Source organism: Protopterus annectens, chromosome 7.part0 (genome assembly GCF_019279795.1).
Source record: "Protopterus annectens isolate FY-2018-M chromosome 7.part0, PAN1.0, whole genome shotgun sequence".
NCBI lineage: Eukaryota > Metazoa > Chordata > Ceratodontiformes > Protopteridae > Protopterus > Protopterus annectens.
Genome location: NC_056739.1, coordinates 1,738,443,704 through 1,738,469,288, shown reverse-complemented (window position 1 = coordinate 1,738,469,288; position 25,585 = coordinate 1,738,443,704). Strand labels below are relative to the sequence as shown.

The following is a 25,585-nucleotide window of genomic DNA, read 5'->3' as shown; positions in this document are numbered from 1 at the left end:
TACTACAGCATCTGGCATTTGTAGAAAGATTACTAACAGGTCTAGGGTACACAGTAAACGAAAGGAAGTCTAAGCTCGTACCCTCTCAAGAGATAATATTCCTGGGTGCAAGCTTAAATACAACTGCCCAGATGGCTTATCTCATGCCAGACAAACACAGACAACTGACTACTTCAAAATGTTGGCAACAAAGACCCAGTTATCTGCAAGAAAAATTCTGCAGGCTTTGGGCTTCATGGCATCCTGCATACTGCTAATTCCATATGCAAGACTGCATATGAGGAAACTTCAGTGGTATCTAAAAAGTGTTTGGACTCAACATTGCCACAGCCTGGAAACAATAATTACCCTCATTCCCTGCCTGCAACAGGAGTTTCGATGGTGGGCAAAAGCCTGTCACCTCAACACGGGACAGTCATTCACCTTACCCACAGCCAGGCAGACATTGACAACAGATGCATCAGATTATGCCTGGGGGGCCCATATGGCAGGAAGATGTATTCAGGGCACATGGCCTGCAAGTCAAATGCATCTACATATCAATCAAAAAGAGATGCTAACTTTTCAGAATGCCCTGACAGCCTTCAAGGATCAACCTCATCCAGGACAACTACTAATGAAGACAGACAATACTACAGTCATGCGGTATATAAACAAGCAGGGGGGCATGCATTCCTACCCCCTCTGCAGACTAGCCATGAACCTGTGGGACACAGCACTGACTTACCAAGTACATCTGCAAGCACAATTCCTGCCAGGAAGGATAAATACTCTGGCAGACGAACTAAGCAGAAACCTTATGGATCCCCACGAGTGGAAATTGGATTCACAAGTCTTCAGCATGATAACAAGGAACTGGGGATGCCTGGACATAGACCTATTTGCCTCCCCTCACAATTGCCAACTACAGAGATTCTGCACAAGGACTTATCACAAGCAAGCATGGAAAGTGGATGCTCTATTTTCAGCAAAAAACCTAACAGTATATGCCTTTCCTCCTCTGCCTCTCCTCCCCAAGGTACTCCTCAAGGTCAGACAAGAGAAGCCAAAAATGATACTGATTGCCCCAGACTGGTACCCAGTCCTAAAGAGCTTGTCTCAATGCCCAGCTTGGACATTACCTCAAATTCCTCACTTATTGACCCAACAAGACAGTCAGATACTGCCCAGCCAACTCAGGACAAACCTGGCAGCATGGTGGATAATGTAGCCATTCAAGACACCTATCTCTAAAGCAGTGACGGATGTTATTTTGGAGGCCAGGAGGCCTAGCACCAGAAAATCTTATGCAGAAAAATGGAAGAGATTCTGTGCTTGGAACCAGGCACTAGGTATTGACATGACTGTTCCAAATATTCTTCAGATTTTGCAATATTTATCTGAGATGCTGGATAAAGGCCTTTCCTTTTCATCAATTAAAATTCATGCCTCTGCCATTTCAGCTCATTACAATACAGAACCACCTATTTTTTCTCATCCATTGCTAAGGTAGTACCTCAGAGGGGCCAAAAGCATAAGACCTCCAAGGAGAGCACCAGTACGTGCTTGGGACCTCAACTATGTCTTGGAAAAACTCACACTGCCTCCGTTTGAGCCAGCCTCTGCAGCTGATATAAAATTCTTAACCTGGAAAACAGCTCTGCTCCTAGCAATAACCTCCACTAGACGAGTCTCAGTTACAGGCACTCATGGCTGTGGAACCTTTTATCATTTTCCATCCAGACAGGGTTTCTCTAAGGACAAACCCTACATTTATGCCTAAGGTGGTGCCCAGTGTGGCCCTTAACCAAATAATTAATTTGCCTACCTTTTACCCAAACCCACAGAATAAGGGTGAGAGACTTCTGCATTCTTTGGACATTCACAGGCAGCTACGCTTCTACTTGGACAGAACCAAAGCTTTCAGAAAGACTGAACAACTTCTAGTGGCATATGCTGCAGGATCACAAGGAAAGCCCATCTCAAAACAGACTATTTCAAAGTGGATAGGCCACTGCATTCGTTTCTGTTATTCACAGCATGGCAAATCAGTGCCTAAGGGCATTAGGCCACATTCAACCAGAGCAGTAACCACTTCAGCAGCCTTCTTCAGAGGAGTACCAACCAAAGACATCTTAGAGGCTGCAACTTGGAGTTCAGTGCATACTTTTCCAAAGTACTATCACTTACCTCTCTACTCTAAATCCAGAGCAGGCTTTGCCACTGCAGTTCTGCAGGGCCTGATAGCCTCTCCTAATCCTATTTAGCCAGCCTTCCAACCTTAGCTTTTGGATTCAACCCAATTGTAATGACTGAAACTGTGAAACACGATGAACATAGTACAGTTGTGTACCTACCATAAATGTAGATGTTAGAGTGTATTCACTGTTGCAGTCCAGGTTACCCTCCCGCCACCCCCCTTTTCCTTGCTGGGACTTATCTGTATTTCTCTATTCTATACAACCTATGTGGTGTATTTGCTTGTAGATGAAGGAAAAGTTGTTTTTTGTGTATGCATGCTTATTGGCATAATTTAGCCTACCTTTTTAGGGGCACCTAACATCTGGGGCAAGAAAAACTGAAGAAAATGGGGTAGGCTGCATCTTTTATACCCCTGGCGCACTGACGTCCGGGAGGAGACGACAGCAACTGACGCCAGACCTAGACTTTGGAACTCGGGCCGACTGTGGGTAGCCTGCCAGCAGGATAACCCAATTGTAATGACTGCAACAGTGAATACACTTGAACATCTACATTTATGGTAGTTACACAACTGTACTTTTTGGTGCATGATAGTCTAGGATTGTTAAGAATTTTGAATTAAAGTAATTCACTGCATCATCTAGAGGGAGGTGTTTTATGGGTGACCAATCACATGTTTTAAGTTCAGTTTGGAAATAGGATTAAAGTTTTTATTGGTTCTAATTGTTCTAAGTGTGGTTGGGTTAGGAGTAGCTGTCTTATGCCTAACGATAAAAATGAGTGAGTGTTCACTTACATCAGCAGGAAGGGTTTCCAGCCTTATACATTTATTGGTGATTGTTTGAGTATCCAATCTAATATACTCTCTTTATTATTGGGTTTGTTAATTCTGGTTGGGAAGTTGATCATTTGTGAAAATCCGTATAGGTTAATGTGTGAAGTTGGCTGATTGTGTGCAGGTGTTCCAATCAATATTAAAGTCGTCTAGAATTATAGTCTCTTGAGGGAAAGATGAAGATAATCCAGTGAGGATGTCTTCAAGGATACAAGTATTATTACCAGGAGGTAGGTAGATATAGATTATGATTATTGATTTACTAGCGTTGAGTTGAAGTTTGGTGGCAAGGATTTCTGCATTATTGTGAAGAGTTAGATGGAAGTCTAATGTGGAGATTTGTAACCCTTTTTTAAGAGAGTATAGCAACTCCCCCTCCCTTTTTGTTTTTGCGGTCTGCTCTTAGGATATTGTAACCAGGTGGTAAGATTTCATTATCAGTAGTTAAAGGTTTTAACCATGTTTCTGACAAACCTAGGATGTCAAAAGAGTGTACATCCAGGAGAGCATGGAGGTAGGCAGCTTTGTTATTTAGGGTACGTATATTAAGGTGAGCTATAGAAAGTGAATTAGGAAGTCTAGGTGGGGTAAGATTTGAGTGATTAGGGCTTTGGAGTTCAATATTAACAAAAGTGTTTTGGGCCAGGGTTGGGATGAATGTCACCACTGGTTAGTAGTTGAGGTTTTTGACAAGGGTAGTGGAGTACATTAAGTTGGTTGAAAGGTTTTCTAGGTTTTAGATGGACATATTTAATATGGGTTAATCTGTGATACTTTGGAAGTATGTAGGTAGGTAGAGATGTAATCTTTATATGCGTTTGGGATGTTGTTGGTGGCATTTACTTGTTTGCTTGTTAGGGTAGTAGAATTTTAAGTATTCAGAGTGTTCACATAAGGTTAGTAGGTAAGATGCAGTTAAGAAAGGTAAAGGTGATAATAAGTAATAGTTTAATATGTTGTGGGGAAGGTGGTGTTTGCATCTTGAGTGATTTGAGCTATAGGTGTTGTTAGTAAAGGGAGGAGTTAGGATAGATCCAGTTAGAGAGAGGTAATTTGCTTTGGTCAGGTGATTAAAGTAGGTGGAGGATATGATTGGTTTTGAGGGAAAGGGGTGTGGTTTGGAAGTATAAGTCTAGGTGTACTGGGGGTGGGTGAGAATTGAGGGTAGGGTAGGGGAGCAGAGTGAGCCTGCAGGGCGAACGGAGCAGGGCAGACCAAGGACAAGAGAGACTGGGAAGACCATCAGTGAAAGTGGAATGGAGATTCCAGGTAGGTAGGCTGAAGGTAAGGGATAATAAGTTGCTGGAGGGGGCGAAAGAATGGATGTCAGTACAGTGAGATTGGGATATGTAGAGTGTGGGAGAAGCGGGTAAGTTGTCGGTAGAAGCACTTTGCTGCTAGTTGAGAATACGGCTAGCTGACTAGTGGGCAAGTGCTACCATCTAGTGGGGGAACACTATGATAGCAGCAGAGATACCTCTGAGAAAAAACAGGTGGGACAGAGAGAAAAAGAAAATGGGCAAAGTGGGAGAAATTAGGGCCTTAGTTAAAGATTAAAAATATAAGGAGCAAAGTAGCAGAGTAAGGCTGCTGGTAGTCTTGGCTGGAGTAATCTTAGATATCATATACCTTGATCTAGGGTAAAAACTAGTTAAAATTGCAGAAGGTAATGAACAGATAGTACATACTTTGCAATGCTTATCTTGTTTCCTTAAGCAATACAGCACAGTAGGTGGTTTAGGTTCTTCCCTGTGCTGGGGATGGAGTGGATAATGGGAAATCTGTGACTTGCTGTCAGTTTGTATTCCTTCTGTGTTAGGCCTGCTTCTTTTCTGTTGCTAATCACCCTCATTTATGTTTAGATCAGAGCTTGCTTTACATGGTAATTTGAAGTTATCCAGCAGCTGCCAGAGTTGTAGCTAAATTGGATGCCTTTGTTCTAAGTATTCTTTTGTAGTCCAACATGAATTGGCAGTCCCCTCCTCCCACCCTACTTCAGAGGTGTGAAAACTGTCACTGCAACTGACAGCTCAGAATTGAAAGGAAGGGAGTGCCATTTCAAATGTCTTTCCCTCTGCCTGCAGAATTATTTAGCTATTTACTTGGTCTGGCCGCAGCAGAAAGACTTATTTAAACAATTTCAGTTTAAGTTTCACAAGCCAGTAGCAGAAAATGATTTTGTTGTGTTGATTTTTTATTTCCCCCTATTTCTACTAGACATTATTATGTTATTTCTGCTTGCCAGTCTCTGAGTAACATTAGATGCTAAGTTGTCAATCTCTCCTTCATTCTTGCTGGATGGGTTCAGAGCCGAACCTCGGCTCCGACTCGGCCGAATACTAAAGCTCGAGAGCTATTTTTACCGGCTCGAGGCTATCCTATGTCCCATAATGCTAGGCGAAATATACCCAGATCTCGTTTGCTGCTTAGCTACGAGGTTGCGTTTTCACTGGCTCCAGGTCGTATATTTTTATTAATAACTTTTGAGGTAGTTTTTAGTCAGTCTTTTATCCTTTTTTGTCCCTTTAGTATTAGTGAAGTTTTTTTAGTTGCTAATCTACCTTTTTCTCCACCCTTAAGGTGGTTGGGTCTCTGACCCTCTCCTTAGTAGTACATTTTTCCCTTGGTTGTTCTGTGTGTGTGTGTGTGTGTGTGTGTGTGTGTGTGTGTGTGTGTGTGTGTGTGTGTGTGTGTGTGTGGAATTCTGTCCCTCTGCTTTGTGGTAGTTCCCTCTTTTTCCTGCTTATAGTAATTGTTATTATAATTTAGTGTATTGTGTGTTTGTTTTACAGTATGTCTAAGGATACTAAGGTATCGGGTTTCAAGAAGTGTGACTCGTGCTGTCAGAAGATGTCTCTGACAGGTGGTCACACTTCTTGTGTGTATTGTTTGGGCCCTCTGCACCTGCAGGACTCTTGTTCCATCTGCCATGCTTTTAGCCCTAGAGTCCTGCAGGAGCGCAGAAACAAACTCATTTTTAGAGGCTTGTTAAAGCCTGAAGATTCCCCGGCTAAGACCATGGCTGGGAAACCTTCAAAGCCCACCAAATTGTCGGCTCCATGTTCGGAGCCGGCGCCGAGCAGTGCTCTTGCTGCCTCGTCTGTTCCGGCCAGAACCGAGGCATCTAGACCTCAGTCGGCTCCAACTTTAGTGTCGGAGCCGGCCCCGAACAGAAAGCGCTCTAGGTCTCAGTCTCTCGAGTCGGTTAGATCGGCTCCGAAGTCTCCACTCTTGTCGGAGCGGAGCCATAGATCTCATTCCTCTAGGTCTTCCAGGCTTTCAGACCATGACCTCAAGAGGGTAGTCAGCCGGCTTTTAAAGTCGCAGGCACTGGCCCAGTTGCTACATAGCCCGTCTCAACAGGGGCTACCCCTACACCCCCACAAGTTCCTGCTCTGACTACCGCGCTGAGTTCGGGCGGAGGTCGCCGAGGTGAGTACTGTGGGGGCGTCGAACCGATCCCCTGTTGTCGGTTCCTTCGTCGGCTCCGATCCCGTCCTTGGCTCCGTCCTTGGAGGGATCCGGGTGCCGAGACTGCGTCGGTTCCGAGGGGGCAAGTGGCATCGGACCCTTGTCCGACCCCACTCTCCCTCTCGGAGCCTCTGCACAGGTGAGTTCGGCCCCGACATCAGACTTGGAGCCGTCCCTCTCGGTGCCGGGGGGAATTCTCATCTCCTCAGAGTTGGGTCCTTCTTCCCTGCCTGACAGGGGCACCTTTGAGGTGATGAGCATGCTGGCTCCAATACCGGCACCATGGTCGGCCTTCTCGGCCCGTCCCTCCACGGTGCCTGCTTCGGCCTCTGCCTACCCTCCCGACCCCAAGCGAGGAGAACTGACGCTCCAGGCTGCCCCACTGGGCCTTTCTTCCTCTTCCGACGCCTCCCCTGACCCTGCGGAGGAGCCCCCTCGGAAGAGGACATGTAAGAGGAAACATGATGAGACTCCTGAGTCAGTGACATCTGACACCGACCTGGATGATTCGGAAGGGTCCCCAAGGCCCCCTCTGAGGATGTCTCCTTTTCCTGACATCTTAGAGATCCTCAAACAGAGGGGGAACTGGTCTGCCCTTAACCCATCCGAGGACGAGTCGGTGTACCTGGATGCCTTCGATTCTCGCCCTTCCACCTCCTGGGTGTCCCCGCCTTTCGACTCACTTATGGAAGTGGTGGCTCGGAAGGCGTGGACGGCTCCGGATACTATGGAACCAACTCCCCGGAGGCCCACAAAATTTATTACTGCTCCCACAGATAAGCAGTTTCTTTCCAAGGGTGTCCCCGTGGATGCCATGGTGGTGGCGGCAGCCACTAAGAAGGAGTTGGCTGACCCTTCAGTACCTGTCCATCCTCCTAATAAGGAATCTAGGACTATGGATAGGTACGGCAAGTGGATGTTTTCCTCAGCGACCTTTGCTATGCGGTCGCTGAATTATTTATGCCATTTCACCAGACTTCAGAGGGACCTTCTCAAGGAACTGGGTGAAACATTGCAGGACCCAGCAGCTGTGGGGTCTCAGGAAAAGATCACCTCCCAGCTAGGGACCCTGAACTCTTATCGTCAACTCTTCCATGCGGCTCATCTCTTATGCAGCCGATGGAGCGAGTAGAGCCGCAGGTACGGGTGTTGCTCTAAGGAGACATGCCTGGATGCGGCTCTGCAATTTTGCTGACCCCTTCAAGGCGTCATTCACTTACACCCCCTTTGATGGTTCTGCTCTTTTTGGACCTCAAGTGAAGGATACCTTAACCAGGTGCGAACAAGAAGGCAAGACTCTCTCTGCCGTGGGAGTCCGTTTTTCTTCCCCTTCTAGACCGTATCCTAAGGGTCAAAAGGGCGGGAAAATGTGGTTCCGGAAACCTCAGGGAGTTCTGCTGGACACACGTGGTGAGCTTCCCTCTAGAGGCAGAGGAGGGAACAACAACAGACTCCGCCCTAGGGGCAGGGGGGGTCCGCAGAATCAAGGTAGCAGGGAATCTTTCTCTGACAAACCCTTTCAGCACCCCTGAGGAGCTGCCCGACTGTCCACCTTTGGAGGCAGTCGGGGGAAGACTTTCGCTGTACCCAGAAGCCTGGTGCTCCCTTAAGCAGGACAGATGGGTGCAGTCGATCATATCCGAGGGCTACAAAATCCCTTTATCCACACCCCACATCAGCCAAAAGGGCCTCTTCCAGACATTCCACCCGGTCTTGAGAGACCAAGCAGCACTAGAAATTTCAAAGCTGCTTTTAAAAAGAGCCATCCAACCAGTCCCGGCAGACCAACAAGGATCTGGAATCTACTCCAAATTCTTTTTGGTACCAAAAAGGACAGGGGACTGGAGACCTATTTTGGATCTCAGCAGACTGAATAAATCGGTTCGAAGAACAAAATTCCGGATGGTCACGCTACAGTCCATTCTTCCCTTTCTGGGTCAGGACAATTGGATGTGCTCTATAGACCTTCAGGATGTGTACTACCATATCAAAATGAACAGGCGCTACAGGAGGTTTCTCCGCTTCTGGCTGGGAGCCAGTCACTACCAATTCAGAGCCCTGCCCTTTGGCCTCACCACAGCCCCCAGGGTGTTTACCAAATGCATGGCAGTGGTTGTGGCTCACTTGAGAAGTCGAGGATTCCAGGTGTTTCCATATTTGGACGACTGGCTCCTTACTGCCACCACCAGGCATCAGCTTCTTCAAGCCAGGGATTACGCTGTACAAACCTGCAAAGCGCTAGGCATCTTTATAAATTTCGAAAAATCTGCCTTGTCAGCATATTACCTTCATAGGCGCTGTGTTAAACACGGTAGAGTTGTCAGCAAAACTTCCTACGCAAAGAGTATACGACATTCGCAGTCATGTTAAAGTCCTGCTACAAGAGGACAGGGTCCAAGCCAGGTTTGTACTGAAAACGCTTGGTCTGATGGCTGCAACAATCACCTTGCTCCCCTTAGCTCGTTTTCATATGCTGATACTACAGTGGATGCTTTTTTTCCCAATGGTCCTTTCAGCAGCTTCCCATGTCACACAATATTCTCATCACTCAGTCTTGCAAACGACACCTATCTTGGTGGATGGGCTCACCTCAGGTGCTTCAAGGAAGACCGGTTGTTCTCCCCCCTTCGGTTGCCACCGTGACAACGGACGCCTCCCTGATCGGTGGGGGGCATATTCAGGGCAGGACAGTCCAGGGCACATGGCAACCCTTCGAGTGCCACTTGCACATCAATGTCCTGGAGATGAGAGCGGTGCTGTTGGCGTTGCAGACTCTCCAGATCTCTCTTCCCACTGGGACGATTACAATACAGGCAGACAATATGTCTGTAGTATGGTACATCAACAAACAGGGCGGAACCAGGTCCTACCCTCTTTGTCGGGAAGCGCTCAGACTCTGGCATTGGGTGATCTCTTCTCAGCGGTTTCTGGTAGCAAAACACATTCCCGGGAAGTCCAATGTCATAGCAGACAGGCTGAGCAGGGACATTCTCATGCCCTACGAGTGGTCTCTCAACCAACTAGTAGTGGACCAAATCTTCGGAAAGTGGGGTCAGCCTTGCTGCGACCTTTTCGCAACCCCTCAAAACAGCAAGTATCAAGACTTCTTCACCCTCTTCCTTCTTCTGGGCCTCTCTCCCAGAGACGCTCTTTTCCACGATTGACCCAGGGGTCTCCTGTATGCTTTCCCCCCCTTTCCCTTAATCACTCTTAGTCCAGAAAGCAACTGCCTTGAGATCCAGAATGATCCTCATTGCCCCTTACTGGCCCCGACAAGTCTGGTTTCCATTCCTACTACGTCATCTACTGGAGCAGCCCTGGCATCTGGACCCTGTGCCATACCTTCTGACCCATCAGTCGGGCAGGCTGCACCAATCCCTGTCATCTCTCAACCTCACAGCTTGGTTGCTCCACTTCCAACCCTAGCCAAACTTCCCTTAATTTCTCCGTCAGTACGTCAGATTATCCTTGCCTTTCACAAGTCTAACACCAGAAGGACGTACACAAGTAAATGGAAACGTTTCTCTATTTGGGCAGAAAACAACCAAGTTGATCCCTTTACTACCCCTGTCCAAACAGTTCTAGATTTTCTAGCGGAACTCTTTCTAAAAGCTTCTTCTTTAGCCACTATCCAAGTCCAGTTGGCGGCTATTGTAAATTTTCATGTTGGCTTGTCAGTCTAGTATTATGTCCCACAAGCTCTGCAAAGCCTTTCTGAAGGGTACCCTATTACTTAGGCCCCCAGTCAAAGACCCTCCTCCACCGTGGGATCTAAATTTGGTACTGTCATTAATTCTACCTCCTTTTGAGCCTGCTGCCTCCTGCTCGTTAAAACTGCTCTCGTGGAAAACACTTTTCTTGGTAGCTATTACCTCAGCGAGAAGGTTTTCGGAACTACAAGCACTTTCTGTGCGCCCCCCTTATCTTGTTTTTCACAAAGATAGAGTGGCTCTTAGGACAAATCCATCCTTCTTACCTAAGGTACTCTCGGAAAAAAATCTGAATCAGACCATTGATCTCCCAGTTTTCTTTCCAAATTACACTGATAGAGCTGAGAGAAGATTACATTGTTTGGATGTCCATAGGCAACTACGTTTCTATCTGGATAGAACCAAGCTAACGAGAAAATCAGAGCAACTGTTATCTTACGCCGAAGGGAAGCAGGGCCTTCCAGTTTCTAAAGTGACCTTGTCCAGATGGTTGACCTCTCTTATCTCTTTAACCTATCTATTGAGGCATAAGGAGCTCCCTACCAAGCCTAGAGCTCATTCAACTAGAGCATTAGCTTCCTCAGTTGCTTTTCAAACGAGATTACCTATGGATTCTGTTTGTGCAGCGGCCACATGGGCCTCTCCTCATAACTTCATCTCTCATTACAAACTGGATATTGCCTCCAGAAATAGGGCTGATTTTGGTTCCACTGTACTCAAGAGTCTGTTCCATTGAGCCACCCGGGACTAAGGTGCTAGGGACGCGGTCCCATCCAGCAAGAATGAAGGCGAGATTGACAACTTAACATTAAGAAGTTATGTACTTACCATGACGTTCTATGTTAGTTGTCGTCTTCTCGCCTTCTTTCTTGCGTCCCACCCTCCATCCTCCTAGCCTGGAAAGACCTAGAGTATTGGGTGAGACTTTCCTTGTCACCAGGATTATCCCTTCAGCTAGAGCTCTTCTTCCCCTTTGGTAGCCCTGGTGACAGTCAGGCTGTAGGGTTTATAGTTCTACATAGCTCTTAGTTTTTTCTTTTTCTAGTGGTGGGACATGTCTGTCCATAGTGTTGGCTATCAAACGAAATCTGGGTATATTTTGCCTAGCATTATGGGACATAGGATAGCCTTGAGCCGGTAAAAATAGCTCTCGAGCTTTAGTATTTGGCCGAGTCGGAGCTGAGGTTCGGCTCCGAACCCATCCAGCAAGAAAGAAGGCGAGAAGAAGACAACTAACATGGAATGTTATGGTAAGTACATAACTTCTTATATAGTGACATCCTGTTTCTGTAATTTCCTGACATTTACATCATCTCCACATATTTTAAATAATGCAAAACAGTACTTTACAAACCTGTCTATGATGCTGGCGCAGTAAAAGAATGTACTGCAAACTCACTGTATTCTAGAGACCATGCAGTGAAGTTTATTTATTGTTCTATGGCTTAATGCAGATACCATTTTTGGAGCTTAATATCTTCTCTAATTCAGCTGAAACTATTTCGCAATCCTCTATTCCTTTACCCAGATTAGTAAATTTGCTTTGAGGCACTCCCTGTCTTTGTGCACATTTCCAATCTAACTGCTAAACTGGTCATGTATTGACCTGTTAATTGGTAGTTGACACTTCTTAGCCAAACACAGTTCTTCATATTTTTCACATGGCGATGTTTGATTTTCATTTTTGAGGCAGACACAGATGAGCCAAATAAAGGAAAAGTTATCCAGCAAAGCAAGCACTCATGCCTGTACAGTTATTTAGAAAAAAAAAAAATGCTGTCACGCATCACTTAAATCTCCTAAAGAAGGAATCCATATATTTACAGTTAGTTACCAAGAGTAAAAATATTATAATAGATGTTGTCTATCTCGCCTTTGTTCTTGCTGGTTGGGATTGAAGCCGATCCTCTGCTCTGACTCGGCCGTCTTCTATACCTCGATTGCTGTTTACTGGCTCAAGGCTACCCCTTATCCCATGATGCCTAGCGATAGCTACCCAGATCTCATTTGCCGCTTCAGGTGCAAGGTGTCGTTTTTCTGGCTCAGGCTCGTATAACGTTTTTTATAGAACCTTTTTATTAGAAATAGTCTTTTTCCTAGGGGTTATTGTTAAGTTTTAATCTTATTTTTGTTGTGTTAGCTAAGTGTGTATTTGTAGCTCCCCTCCCTTCCTTGTAGAACTCATTTAATCCCCCCCCCTATCCTTTTCTTGTCAGGTTAGCCGTTTAGGTTAGAGGCTTTCCTTCTACCTCTTTATAGGATAGCCGTTTAAGTTAGAGGCTTTCCTATTAAAAAAGAAACAAAAAAACTTTAGCTTTAGTCTGTAGTATATTGTGTTTTTCTGTAGACTGTATTTTGATTTGTTAACTATTGTTGTATTTCTTGTTACAGGATGTCTAAAGAATCCAAAGTGTCTGAGTTCAAGAAGTGTGACTAATGCTGTCAGAAAATGTCTCTGACAGATGGGCACACTTCTTGTGTCTATTGTTTAGGCGCTGTGCACCTGCAGGACTCTTGTTCTATCTGCCATGCATTTAGTCCAAGAGTTCTGCAGGAGCGTAAGAATAAGCTTATTCTTAGGGGTCTTTTAAAGCCCCAGGATTCACCGGCCAAGGCTCAGCCTGTGAAATCCCCTAAATCTACCAAGCCGTCGGCTCCAAGTTCGGAGCAGTATTTGGTTCAGACTCTACCTGCTATTTCGGTTCCGTCTTGAACCGATAAGACTATCTCCCAGTCGGCTCCATCAGAAACTTCGGAGTCTTCACGGAGCCACAAGAGGCTGAGGTCCCCTTCTTTGGAATCGATACATTTGGCTCCTCTGTCTCCCCTGCTTCAGAGCGAGCGCAGTCACAGATCTTCTCACTCCTCTCGATCCTCTAGGCTGTCAGATCACGATGTGGAGAGAGTGGTCAGTAGGTTGCTAAAGTCGCAGGCACTTGCCAAGATGGTTGTCCAGCCCTCCTCAGCAGGTGTTGGCTCCATCCACTTCTATCGATGTTCCCCCTCCGACTCCATTGAGCTCGAGGCTGGAGTTCGTTTGGGTTCGAGTAGTGGAACTGCCGGCTCCGATAACTCTATCTCCTTTGGTTCCATCGTCCGCTCCGATTCCCTCAATGGTGCCGTCCGTCGAGGGATCTGGGCACCAGGGCTCCCTCGTCGACTCCGAGGGGGCGAGTGGCATCGGACCCTTGTCCAACCCCATTCTCCCTCTCGGAGCTCCGGCACAGGTGAGCTCTGCTCCTACATTGGCTTCTGAGCCGTCTTCCTCGGTGCGGAGAAGGATTCCGATTTTCTCTGAACCGGAGCCTTCTCTACATCGTGGCAGGGACGCCTTCGATGTCATGAGGAGTGTGCTGGCCACTGAGTCAGCTCCACACTGGCTCCGTCCCCTTTAGTGCCTGTGCCAACCTCTGTTCCTCCTCCAGACTCCAAGCATGGGGAACCGGTGCTCCAGGGCACCCCATTGGGTGTTTCCTCTTCTTCTGAGGCCTCCCCTGATCATTCAGAGGAGCCCCCTTGTCAGAAGAAGTGCAAGAGGAAGCACATTGACTCCCCTGAGTCTGTCACTTCTGACAAGACTTAGATGATTCGGAAGGGTCCCAGAGATCCCCCTCTGAAGAGGTTTCCTTTTTGGACATCCTAGAAATGCTTAAGCAGAGGGGAAACTGGAATCCCCTAGCCTCTACCGAGGATGAGTCTGTATTCCTGGATGCGTTCAGTTCCCGACCTTCCACCTCCTGGGTTTCTCCGCCTTTCGATCCACTTATGTCAGTGGTGGCTTGAAAGGCATGGTCAGCTCCGGATACAGTGGAACCAACTCCGAGGAGACCTGGCAAGTTAATCACAGCACCCCATGATAAGCAGTTCCTTACCAAAGGTGTTCCTGTTGATGCCATGGTGGTAGCAGCAGCCACCAAAAAAGAGTTAGCGGAAACCTTTTCATCTGTCCATCCTCCTAACAAGGAGTCTAGGACCATGGACAGATACGGGAAGCGAATGTTTGCTTCAGCGACTTTTTCTATGAGGTCACTGAACTACTTATGCCATTTTACCCGGCTTTAGAGGGATCTCCTTGGAGCTTGGAGATACCCTCCAAGATCCTTCAGCTGAGGGGGCTCAAGCTAAAGTGGCTTCCCAGCTGGTGACGCTTAATTCTGTAGTCAACTCCTCCACGAGGCTCATTTCATATGCAGCCGGTGGTGCATGTAGCGCCGCAGGTACGGGCGTGGCCCTTAGGAGGCATGCATGGATGCGGCTGTGTAATTTTGCGGAACCCTTTAGAGCGTTATTCACCAACACCCCCTTTGATGGTTCCTTTCTTTTTGGACCACAGGTGAAAGACACTTTGACTAGGTGTGAGCAAGAAGGCAAGAGACTCTCTGCCGTGGGAGTCCATTTTTCCACTTCTTCCAGACCATGCCCCAAGGGTCAGAAGAGTGGTAAAATGTGGTTTCCAAAATCCTAGGGAGCCTCGCCTGACACACGTAGCGATTTTTCCTCCAGGGGCAGAGGGGGAAACAACAACAGACACCACCCTCTTGGCAAAGGGGGTCCGCAGAACCAGGGCAACAGAGAATCTTTCTCTGATAAGCCCTTTCAGCATCCCTGAAGGGTTGCCCGACTGCCTGCATCTGTAGGCAGTCGGGGGAAGACTTTCACTGTACCCAAAAGCCTGGCAAAATTTAACGAAAGACAAATGGGTACTGTCCATTATGTCGGGAGGTTACAAAATTCCCTTCTGTCATCCCCCCCTTACCATCAAGGAAATCCCTTCCAGATGTTCCACCCAATCTGAGGGACCAAGCAGTCATAGAAGTTTCAAAACTGCTAGAAAAAAGAGTCATCCAGGAAGTCCCGGCAGACCAACACGGATCAGGAACTTACTCAAGGTTCTTTTTGGTACCAAAAAAGACAGGGGACTGGAGACCGATTCTGGATCTCAGCAGACTAAATAGGTCTGTTCAAAGAACAAAGTTTCGGATGGTCACGCTACAGTCCATTCTACCCTTTCTGGGTCAGGACAATTGGATGTGCTCCATAGATCTTCAGGATGCGTACTACCATATCAAAATGGACAGGCGCTCCAGGAGATTTCTTCGCTTCCGGCTTCAGAGCTCTGTCCTTTGGTCTCAACACAGCCCCCAGGGTGTTCAAATGTATGGCAGTGGTCACGGCTCTCCTGAGACGTCTAGGAATCCAGGTGTTTACATATCTAGACGACTGGCTCCTCACTGCTACTACCAGGCATCAACTTATGCAAGCCAGGGACTTGCACAATCACAATCTGCTCTCAGCTAGGAATTACAGTAAACTTCGAAAAATCTGCCTCGTTGCCCTGTCAATCTATCACATATATAGGAGCAGACTTGGACACAAGGAACATGTCCGCAAGGCTACCACCAGAAAGGGTGTCTGCAATTCGCCAGCAAGTACAAATTCTAATGCAGAGCAAAAAATTCCAAGTCAGGTTCGTCCTTCAGACTCTAGGTTCCATGGCAGCGGCAATTCTTTTAATCCCTCTGGTCCGTTTTCACATGAGGATCCTCCAGTGGCTTCTGTTCATACAGTGGTCTTTCCAACAGCTGCCCATGTCTCACATGATCATGATTACAGGAGCATGCAAAAGGCACCTTTCCTGGTGGATGGTCTCCCCACTAGTGACTCAGGGCAGACCCTTCATTCAGCCCCATCCGGTTGCCACAGTGACCACAGATGCCTCCCTGATGGGGTGGGGGAGGGCATTATCAGGGCAGGACAGTCCAAGGCACTTGGCAGCCTCACGAGTACCATCTGCATATAAACGTCATAGAAATGAGAGCCGTTCTCCTAGCGTTGCAAGCTCTTCAGGACTCTCTCCCTTCTGGGATCATTGCAATTCAAACGGACATGTCAGTGGTGTGGTACATCAACAAGCAGGGTGGAACCAGGTCCTACCCCCTATGTCGAGAAGCACTCAGACTCTGGCAGTGGGCGATTTTCCTCCCAACGATTTCTGATTGTGACGCACATCCCTCGGAGGTCCAACGTCATAGCGGAGAGGCTCAGCAGAGCTATTCTCATGCCTCACGAGTGGTCTCTGAATCAGGTAGTTGCGGATCTTATCTTCCGCAAATGGGGACAGCCTTGCTGTGATCTTTTTGCCACCCCCTTCAACAGCAAATGCAGCAACTACTTCTCCCTTCTTCCGCTTCCAGGTCACTCACCCAGAGACGCTCTAGTCCACGATTGACCTCAGGGACTTCTTTATGCCTTTCACCCATTTCCCCCGATTCCAAAACTCATACAGAAAGCAATATCGTTGGGCTGCAAAATGATCCTCATTGCCCCCTACTGGCCTCGACAGATATGGTTTCCGTTCCTGCACCATTATCTTCTCGATCAGACCTGGACTCTGGATCTGATTCCAGACCTACTGATTCATCAATCAGGCGGGCTGCATCAATCCCTCCAAACACTCCAGCTCACAGCTTGTTTGTTCCACTTCCAACCTTAGCCAGGCTTCCCAGCATCTCCCCGTTCGTACGTGAAATTGTCTCCTCTCACAAGTCCACAACTAGAAAAACTTATGCTAGCAAATGGAAACGTTTTTCTTGTTAGGCAGAGGCTAGGAACGTAGATCCCTGTTCAGCCCCAGTCTACAAAATTTTGGAATTCCTAGCACAACTTTTTCATTCCAGGTCCGCTTCTTCTACAATCAGGGTTCAATTGGCGGCCATTTCTAACTTTCATGTTGGGTTGTCTAATTCAAACATTATGTCTCATAAGCTCTGTAAAGCCTTTTTAAGAGGGACTACTCTCCTTAGACCTCCAGTGAGAGACCCCCCTCCTCCTTGGGACCTTAATTTGGGACTAACCTCCTTAATTCTGCCCCCCTTTGAACCAGCAACGTCCTGCTCCATTAAGTTTCTATCTTGGAAAACACTCTTTCTGGTAGCTATTACTTCAGCCAGACATGTCTCTGAACTTCAGGCACTGTGTGTTCATCCTCCATACTTGGTTTTTCATAAGGACAGGGTCACTCTGAGGACTAATCCTTCGTTTCTTCTGAAAGTCTGCTCAGAAAATAATTTAAGTCAATCTATAGACCTTCCTGTGTTTTTCCCTAACCACACCAACAAGGCAGAGTACAAATTACACCAGTTGGACGTTCATAGACAATTGCGTTTTTACTTGCACAGGACTAAGGAAATAAGGAAGTCGGACCAACTATTCCTTTCCTATGCTTTAGGCAAACGAGGTCTCCCAGTTTCCAAGGTGACCTTATCCAGATGGTTGTCTCACATTATTACTTTCATTTATCAATTGAGAAACAAAGAGCTGCCTATCAAACCAAAAGGTCATTCTACTAGGGCCTTGGCCACCTCAGTAGCCTTCCAATCTAGGTTGCCCATGGATTCTATCTGTGCAGCTGCTACGTGGGCAAATCCTTATACTTTTATTTCTCATTACAAGCTAGATATGGTCTCCAGTAGCATTGCTGACTTTGGTTCCACTGTTCTGAAGAGTCTGTTCCAATGAGCCGCCCAGGATTGTAGGTGATAGGGACACTGTCCCAACCAGCAAGAATGAAGGCGAGATAGACAACTTAACATAAAGAAGTTATGTACCTACCATAACGTTCCATGTTAGTTGTCTTAATCTCGCCTTCTTTCTTGCGTCCCACCCTCCGTCCCCCTATCCTATTGGACCGAGAGGAGTTCTGGTTTCACTGGCTGAGTGTTCTCTGGTTTGTTTCCTCTACTGACTTAGTGTGACAGGTATGCTCAACCTGTTTGTTTGGACAGGTTGATTTTCTGGCTATGTCTGGGGTTAGCGATTTCAAACGAGATCTGGGTAGCTATTACTAGGCATCATGGGATAAGGGGTAGCCTCAAGCCAGTAAACTGCTCTCTAGCTATAGAAGATGGCTGAGTTGGAGCCGAGGATCGGCTCCAATCCCAACCAGCAAGAAAGAAAGCGAGATGAAGACAACTAACATGGAACGTTATGGTAGGTACAAAACTTCTTTTTATTCTCTTAAAGGAAGAAACTATCCATTAAACGACTACAGACCTAATAAATTAGTGTGCATCAGGAAATTTATGCATAGTCAAAATCATCATCCCATGTTTTCCAAATATTCAGCAGTTACAACCATATGTAGAACATTTAGCGCAATATCTACAACTACACGGTCAGTCACACATATTGTAAAGCAGTAATTTAAGCAAAAACCAGGTGGTCCACAACCGCTAGCCACCATGTCCAAGTTTCAAGCACAACTGCTGTAACGCTGCAGGACCATTTTTTAAATTATCATAAAATTATGTACCAATCGAAAGGCAAAGAAAAAAATAATTACCAGGGCATATACACATCCCTTATTTGATCCACTGACAGTGATGAAACATACTATTAACACATACAACATTGTAGAACAAAAGTTAATTCAGTGAGAGGTACATAAATATTGCACACAAAACACATTTCCTGTTTCATAACAAACATGACGTTGGACTCGCCAACAGAACTCATTTGGTCAAAAGTGGTGACTCCACCTCCCCCAGTAAACCTGTCACCAGTGCAGTGCCATGGGGGGGGGGGGTCGTGCTGTGCCCCTTTATGTTTGACATTTATTTCTCAGAAGACCAGGGCTAAGTAGATTGCAATCAGTGAAACTGGTGAGCCAAAGGCTAACTGGGAGTAATTACTGACTCCAAAACCATGTCAAAATTGTACAAGGACAAGCACACATGATTGGTGCCATAGCCATGGTGTACAACTAAATGCAAAAATAAAAATGCATTATTACTCCCTTTGGAAAAGCAGAAAACGCAAATAACAGTACAGACACCACCCACCAGAATTCCAACTTAGTGGTGTGAGATTTGGGAACACAAGTTGATAGCAATGTGAACTTTTCTGTAGGAAAAAACAGATTAGCTAAATAGGTAAGCACTGGGCTTGCTGCAATAGTTGGGCATTGTAAGCCTAGCTAACTTCCATTTTGGTGCCTAAAGGAGCACATCCCATTTGGTGTTAGACTAACACATCCTAAGCTCCATTATTATAAATTACTCCTACTGAGAGTAACTGGGATCAGACCACGGATAATTTGCTGGGACCCATGCATGGATATAAGTACTTAGGTACAGCCTCTGTCCATTAATAGTACAGGGGCAGTCCTGTAGTAAATTTTCTATTGCCCATCCATTGATCCAAGTTGCACTTTGTTTACATGGTTGGGGATTCGGTGCCAGAACAGCAGTATCCTCTGTGCTACACCTATCCCAACCAACCGTTCTGTTGATATTGCAGAAGAGATTTAGATCTGTAAACTGGGTTTATATGATGCCATCTGACTCTGTGATATGGAGTAAATACATCAGTATTGGGTCGAAGAATCCCTTGTATGCCAGACACTGGTCAACTCTTACCAGATTTAGAATGAAGTGACAGGGTCCTTTAGTCAGTCCATGTGGGGCATTCTGTTCAGGCATTTTGTCATTTTACTGAAGTATCGCTGTGGGTATTCCAATTGTTACATGTGCCTGGACAGATACTTACCAAAGTGGGCACTATACTCAATGACTGGCCTGATGATTTCTAATAAAAGGGGAGCAGTGACATCCCTAATTCTAGACACAATCCCTTTCTTACCTATGCAATAAAAAAGGACTTTCTTCTGACAATGGACACATGCAGGTTGATGAGGGGAAGGTGGTCCACGCAGCCTATCTGGACCTTGCAAAAGCCTTCTATACAATACCCCACTCGGGCATTATAGATGAGCTCACCAGCTTAAATATAAACCCCTATGTCACTAGATGGGTTGCAAACTGGCTCAAGGACAGAACCCACATGGTTAGAATTGCTGGAGCCATGTCAGACTCCAAACCAGTTACAAGTGGCGTCCCACAAGGCTCAGTCCTGGGACCTTTCTTGTTCGGTATATATTTCTCGGAGGTACAGGCTAACATGGAAGGACTGTGGCTGACCAAGTTCGCAGATGACTGCAAACTGGGCGCCATAATAGACTCTCCAGCCGACACAAGCATCCTCCAAAAGGGCCTCATAGAAGCAGACAACTGGTGCCAGAGCCATGGCCTCAAGCTAAACGCCAAAAAGTGTATAGTCATCCCCTTTGGCAAAACAATTGCCCACAAATTACCACATAGGTGGTAATCCATTAAGTACGGAAGAAGTAATTAGGGACCTGGGGACCCAAGTTGATGGCAAATCTCTCATTTGACAACCACGTGGCCAAAGTGGTTAGAAAAACATTTTATATAGCCCGCCTAATCATGAAGGGATTCACATCTAGATCAGGGGAGGTCATCGTGCCTCTTTACTCATCCCTCATCAGGCCCATAACTGAGTACAATGCCCCTTTTGGGATGTACCTTACCAGACACCTGCAGCAACTGGAAAGACCCCAAAAGTACCTCACCAAGAGGATCAAAGGGCTCAAACAGATGCCATATGCTGCCCGGTTAAAGAAATTCCAGCTCTACTCAGTGGCATACCGCCTGGTCAGAGGCGATCTGTGCCTGACGTATAAAGCCATGTCCAACCCGGAATTAATGGACATGCTGCACCTCAGAAAATCCAAATCCTATCGAGCTACGCCGAGAGACTTGAACCTCAGCACTGAAATAAATAGGACATGCTGGAGGGACAGATTCATAACCCAGAGGCTCCCTTCACTCTGGAATAAAATCCCAGTCCAGGTTAGGCAGAGTCCCTCATTGACTCTCTTCAAGAGGAATCTTGATGAGTGGATGGGAGATAGTAGGTTTACCCCGGGTATCACTTCTGTGTCACTGTTAGACAGAGGCACAGTATACTAACCTCGAAAAAGGGCATAGCAAAATTCATTTAAAATGGGTGGCGAAAGCCAAACACACTCTGGCTAGGCTTATAAATTCCCTAGGGCAGATAGCCTAGTATGAACCTATGAATGTTTGGTCACTGTTCACAAAAACTCCCAAATCCAAAACCGGTTCCTCACAGTGGCACATTGTCCATCTTGCAATCCCCCCAGGTAAATGACTTTCCAAAGGATACAACCGTGCATTTTTTGGCATTTTGCCAAAGTCTAGGATTTTGGCACCATTTTTTAATTTAGGAGATACGCTCATGCAGGATGGATAAGTCCTTTGGAGATTCACTGATGGCTCTGAACTTGTAGTCATCTGCAAAATTTTTTTGTTACTGGGTTTTACTTCCAAAAAGTAAATGGCAAAAAAGGAGATATATACAGCTCATTTAAAAATGTTGATTATCTGGGCCAGTCCAAAGACTTTGAATTCTTACCTATTACGAGTGATTTTCAGCACCATTAATATTAAAGGAAAAGGTAAAGAGAAAGTACAATATCTTAATGTCCAGATTGTTGAAAGTCAAAAATTGCAGCAAATGCAGAGAGATTGACCTACTGACAGCTGTGATACTGAGAAAAGATAAGTGTTTATTCTCATTTTTTGTCTGCATTTTGATTTAGTATCTCTGTAATTTGTATAACTGTACTTGTTTGTCCCCACCCACCTTCCCTGTTCTTGTTTTCGTGTTAGTGTTGGTGGCTCTGGAATTGCCCGCCCCTCCTGTAAGTCTGTATTTGAACACTCTTCCCAGAGTCCATCTCATTTGCTCACTTAACCGAATACAGTGAGATCATATTCTGAGTCTAGTGTTCACTCTACATAATACAGAGAGAAGATTTGAGAAGGCCACCCCACTTAGGTTCTTCCTTGCTCTCTCCTAGCACTTTACTAATACAGCAAAAGCAGATGATTTTTTTTTTTATTTGTTTCCTCCTACTTTATTTTGCTTTTGCCTCTTCTTAAAAGTACTCAATTGTATTTATTCTGCTGCACATATTGCTGCTTGGTAGTAGCCTGATTAAAGTGTAACTGTTATTCTAAGTATTTTGGCTTAAGCACTTGGGCTTCATACCGGTTGTTTTACATTATGGTTTGTGGTCTGCACTGTTGTGGCAGGACAGGTAGCTTACATCCTTCTAAGCTGGGAATTGCTGATTGAAAGCTCAGTGTCTGCTATTCTAAAAGTGTATTAGTTCTGGTTTAAGCACTTCGACTTCAGGCCAGTTGTTCTACATAAAGAAGGTTTGTGGTCTGCACTCTTGTGGGAGGAGAGGCTGGATTCTGCCCTTCTGAGCTGGGAATTTCTGGTCACAGGCTTATTGTGCCTGCTTATTCAAACTGTTTCTTTCTGAAATTGGTGCGCCTTGTTGCTGTAGCATAGGACCAGATTCAGGCCTGCTGAATCTAGCTTTGTTTGTATAACTTGAGCACTTATCCAGGCCATCTTTTTTGGAGAAGGTTCCCCTGCACCCTAGTAGCAGGAGTGTGCAGTTAGAACTTGTCTGATTGAAGACTGCTGGAACAGAGCTCAGTTTTGAGTTTTTGTGTGGTTAATTGGATAACTTGTTTAAATCAGATTGTTAATTTTCTATTGTTTATATATATATATATATATATATATATATATATATATATATATGTATATAAATATAATTGCACTTTATTCATCTGCTTTTACAGTATTTGTGCTTCTTCCTACTTTATTACTAGGGGCATTGACTACAACACTGAACCGAGATGTGTTTTTTTGATTGTATCTGCTTTATTTTCTGAGATATATATATATATATATGTATATATGCACGCGCGCACACACACACACACACACACACACACACACACACACACACACACACACACACACACACACACACACTTGTTTCCCACCTTTCTAAGCTAGTATAGTCCAGTTTTCAGGTTAGTGCTGAATTCAGGGCTGTGTTACAAATCTCTGTGTTTGCCCATACCTTACTTGGATAGAAGGAAGTTTCTCTGTTCACCTGTGAGAGAGGGAAGCTTTGAGCAGCCTATCTGTCCCTAGGGGAGTGGTTTCAGCCCAGAAAGTAGTCGTTTATTGGCCATTTTGGGCTAATTTCTATCTCTTTCATTTCCCTGCTGTAAAAAACGCATTTGCCCGATTTTGCGCGCCAGGCAGCTAGGGTATAACCATTCCCGGCTCCACAAAGTCTCTTCAATTTTTCCCTTGGAACTAGACAAACTTTCAACTTAAGCACTCAAGCTATTCATTTCTCAGCCTGGCATTTGCTCAAAACTCATAGCAAGCACTTATAAACCCTAGCACTACCGAAAGACAAGGCTCTCTATTCGACCTTACCAACCATTCAGTAAAACAGTTTACTGGACCTATCCAGGCATGTCCAAAGGGCAGTTTCAGGTGTACTCTCCAGTACAACTGGTGAATCTGGGCATTTTGAGGCAATGTTACAACTGCCTCATATACACAGACAACCCTTTCCTCCTACCACCAAACACTAATACATGCGAGAGATGCAATTATACAGCAAAGCTGGAGTTTAAGCTTTCTCAACCCAAGACTAGATCAGACAGTCAAGAGGAGAAGGGAAATACTGGCATCACACCACCAGTCTCACATAGACCTATTAAACCAGCACAGGCAAAAAAACACACGTAAATACACGAAAACATACTCTGAGGCTCTAAATAAAAATCTGCAAAAGCAACAGAGCCCTCCAAAGCAGACATCCAAGCAACCTCCACTCCCCAACACAATCCATGAAACACATACTTAACAAAACCAGTGTGCCATGCAATCACAGCCCTCAAGGCAAAGTAACATACCCAACATACTAGTAATAGGTGACTATAGCCAGGCACACTGACGTCCCACTCACTAGGCTGAATAAGGAGAAGGTTACTGTTAGCTGTCTGTCTGGTGCCAGGATCCGCCACATAACGCAAGCACTCGGGTCACTCCAAAACAAGTACAAATACGACTCTGTTATTGTCCATGTTGGTGTGAATGACCTGAGCCGTACCTCCCTGGACTACATGAAAAGAGACATGGAAGAGCTCTCTGATCACGTAGCCCAGTCCGGTATGACCCTAGTAGCATCCTGCCCTCCCCAAGAATGATACCACGGTATAAAGAAAAAGTTATCAATTTCAACAATTGGCTAAGGTTTTGGTGTCGTTCAAAGGGGATCCATTGTCTGTCTTCCTGGGATGACGTGCTCGACAAGCCACGCTGCTTCGCTAGAGACTGCTTGCACCTGTCACCCTTAGGCTTTCGAATACTGGCCAAGGCTCTTGCCACCCCCATAGTACCTTTTTTAGGCAAGGCTCAAAAGACAAACCCACCGCCGTAAATAGCACAAGTAAAAATCTGAGGGTAATACTACTCAATGCCAGAACCTCAAAATGCACGCACTCGAAGCACTCCTCAGTTTGGAGAAAATCGATATATGTGCAGTAACAGAAACGTGGTTTAAGGCTCCAGAGAGCACCCTAGCACTACCAGGCTTTAACTCGTACCATACATTTTGGCCACAGAACCCAGACCGAAATACAAAAGGTGGGGAAGTATCCATATTCATCAAGGATACCCACATCTCCAGGTTAGTGGCACAGCACCATGCTTCAGAGATTATCCACTTGCAACTAACAATGGGAAAAACTGCAATTCAAATTGTAGCTTACTGCAGATCACCCACCATGTCCCACGACCCCCATTCCGCATTTTTGGAAACACTGGGTAGCATAAAGGTCCTACCAAACACCCTAATATTGGGTGATTTCAACTACCCAAACATTAACTGGGAGAACTACTCAAGTACTAACTCCTTTGCCCAACATTTCCTAGAATTTATAAATTCAAATGCCCTGGAAAAACTAGTCAACACTCTCACCAGAGGTGAGAACATATTGGACCTGGCCATCACAAACATGGGCAACTGGTGTTCCACAGCGGAGGTCAACCCCTCGCTGGTTAGATCTGACCATAAACAAATCACTTTGGATATTCACATTCCGCCCCCACCCTCGGACAAGGAAACCACTGTGAAAAGCTTTTCAAAAGCAAACATCACGTTACTTAAAACGGAGGTGGAAAGTTTCAAAACCCCCATGCTAAAGGATGACACTGTCCAAGCTGCAAAATCCTTTTCTAATGCATTCTACGAGCACCTACAAAAATGCATGGATCGTGCTATCCCAAGCAAAACCAGGACTCGCTCCTCTAAGAAAAGGAAACCAGTCTAGTGGACTTCTGTCATAAACAAGCTATACAATAGAAGGAGGAAACTAGTACAGAAAAGAGTAAAATCCCAAGAAGGGAAGACATCCCTGATCAGTATCCGCAAGAAACTACGATCCCTCATAAAATTGGACTCCAAAGATAATCACAAGGCATTCTTTAGCTATGTCAAGAATCTAAGTGGCAATGCTCAGATCTGCTCGGAGTTAGTGCAGAAGGGCACAAAATACACTGAACTAACTGATATTGCCAACATCCTGGCAGATAGGTTCAGTGCAAAATTCACCCCCAA

At 45.7% G+C, this 25,585-nt stretch overlaps 1 protein-coding gene across 3 annotated transcripts in view; it reads left to right on the top strand.

Annotated features, from left to right (window-relative positions):
• Positions 1-25,585, top strand: part of PRC1 (protein regulator of cytokinesis 1) — a 2,137,226-nt gene that overhangs the window by 565,107 nt on the left and 1,546,534 nt on the right. The gene's annotated exons all lie outside the window — the stretch shown is intronic.